This window comes from Notolepis coatsorum, assembly GCF_963971535.1.
Source record: "Notolepis coatsorum genome assembly, chromosome: 2".
Taxonomy (NCBI): domain Eukaryota; kingdom Metazoa; phylum Chordata; class Actinopteri; order Aulopiformes; family Paralepididae; genus Notolepis; species Notolepis coatsorum.
In genome coordinates, this window is record NC_140166.1 from 147,322,483 (window position 1) to 147,324,982 (window position 2,500).

Genomic DNA, 2,500 nt, shown 5'->3' on the forward strand with positions numbered 1-2,500 from the left:
GAGAGGGGAAAACAAACGCACGTCACAAATGATGGATTCAGTTCACCTCCAATACCTGTTATTATCCTTGTCACATTTTCACCTCTCTCTCTCTCTCGCTCTCTCTCTCTTTTTCTCTTTCTCTCTCACCCTCTCCCTCTCTCCTCTCTCTCTCTCTCTCTCTCTCTCTCTCTCTCTCTCTCTCTCTCTCTCTCTCTCTCTCTCTCTCTCTCTCTCTCCCTCTCTCTCTCAATTCAATTCAAATGGGCTTTATTGACATACGTTTACTTTTTTTTTTTTTTTTATATATCTTTTTATTGATTTTCACCATGGTCCATACAAACAATATCTTGACTTCGCCTTCTGCTGTACAAATTACATCAATTGTTAATAATTATTACTTAACTTAAAAGTTAGAAGTACCATTACATACATGAGGACCCATACAGTCAATAACATCCTATACTTTTTCTAGACAAACAAAAACAATAACAAGAAATAATAGATAACAAAATTATTGTTATGGTTATTATGTTATGGTACCTCTCCAATACATCTGCATTTACCATAAAGTAAACAAATAACAAAATAATATGTTGGGTGCCAGGGGCGTATCTAGACCCAGCACTTCAGTAGGGCACAGAAGGGCACCAAAAACTATGAAGCGGGACCGCGAAAAAAATTTGGCCGGTTTTGGCCGGTTTGTGGGCGAAAATGGGTGGATTTTGTAACTATTTTTTTTTAACTTTATTTCGGTTTTAGGGTTAGGTTAGGGTTATGTTATTTAATTATTTTGGGGAGCCAGCCCCCCAAACTCCTGAAATGCATAGAAATTTATGAAATAAATAAAACAATCTGACATTTATATTAAAAAGAGCTAGCCACCCAAACCCCTAAAATACATAGAAATCTATGCATTTTGGAACAGTTACTATATATATAGTCAAGAAAGCATTTAGTCATACTTAAAGTTTAAAGTGCTTTACTTGCATTGAACATTGCATTGAACATTGAACATTGAGGAGACATCATTAGAAAGCACAATGTATGTTTCCATAGTTACGCAGATGACACACAATTGTACATCTCCGCTGAACCAAATGATCACACAGCTATAAACTCCATTTCCGCCTGTCTCTTAGCAATAAACAAATGGATGACGAACAACTTCCTAAAATTAAATGAGGGCAAAACTGAAATCCTACTAGTCGGTCCTATAACAAAAAGAGAAATGTTACAGAGCAATATGGGGCAACTTACTCCTTGGATCAAACCCGAAGTTACAAGTAAGTAACCTACACTGGCTTCTGGTAACATTTAGAATTGATTTCAAGGTCCTCCTCCTTATATACAAAGTATAAACATTGCGATCATCTACTACTGGTATATTGAAGGTTCCAAGCCACAGTCTAAAGAAAATCAGGGATGCAGCCTTTGCTAACTATGCACACCAACGTTATGGAACACACTACCTATGGACATTAGGGAAGCTAGATCTCTTAATATTTTCAGAAATAAGCTAAAAACGTACCTCTTCACCATAGCCTTCTAATACACCCCGCTGTTGATTGTACTGTAGCACTATTTTACTCTGGCCATTCTATTGCATAATTTTACTATCTATTCTACTATTCTATTATTGCACTGTATTATTGGTGTGCAAACCAGTCAACTTACAAAAAAGAGCCTGTTGGAGGATTTTATTTAATTTTTTACTTTATTTTTTAGCGTTTATCGCTTTTCTGGTCAAGCATGACCGACAGAAACAGGTTGAAAATGGGATGTAGAGCAGGGGAAGACATTCTGAGAAATGACGGCGGGTCCGGGAGTCGAACTCGTGTCCCCCAGATCCGTGACGAGCACGGTTTTCCCCGACGCAGAAATGGCACCGAGATATGCGGTGAGCTACGGGAGCTCCCCGCCTGTTGGAGGATTTCAACAAGATAAATGCAGTGCAAAATATTTCACTATAATATTTCAAAGCGAAGTAAAAAATATTATAATAATTATTTGATCATGTTAAATTATCATTTGATCATGTTAAAAAAGGGAAAATAAAAAACATTTGTTAAAAAAAAAAAAAAAAAAAAAAAATGTTATCAGTGGGGCACAGATGATCATCAGTAGGGCACGTGCCCTACTGATAGTGGTCTAAATACGCCGATGCTCTACTCCCTTTACACAAGTTTCACTTAACAATTATCCCGAATGATCACTTCTATATACCTTAAACAAATGAAGATCGTAACGGTGTAATGTACATTATCCATCTTTCCCATTTCTTCCAAAACGTATCCTGTTGCAACCTAAAAGAAAAAGTATGTTTACATTGCCAAAGCCAAACAAAACAAAACAATCAAACAGATAAAGCAAAAGAACATCAGTACATTACAGAAGGAATTTCTTGTACAGTTTCTTGGTGGTTGTATTCCGTTGGATGTCCTTTTCTTGTCACAGCAGCTCACAAATCTGGCTGCTGTGTTTGCACATTCTTGTATTTCTCCCAGTAGGTATGGGAGTT

General features: G+C 36.9%; 1 protein-coding gene across 1 annotated transcript in view; it reads left to right on the forward strand.

Annotated features, from left to right (window-relative positions):
• Positions 1-2,500, forward strand: part of LOC311223559 (CUB and sushi domain-containing protein 3-like) — a gene marked incomplete at both ends in the record, with an annotated part of 752,195 nt that overhangs the window by 413,004 nt on the left and 336,691 nt on the right.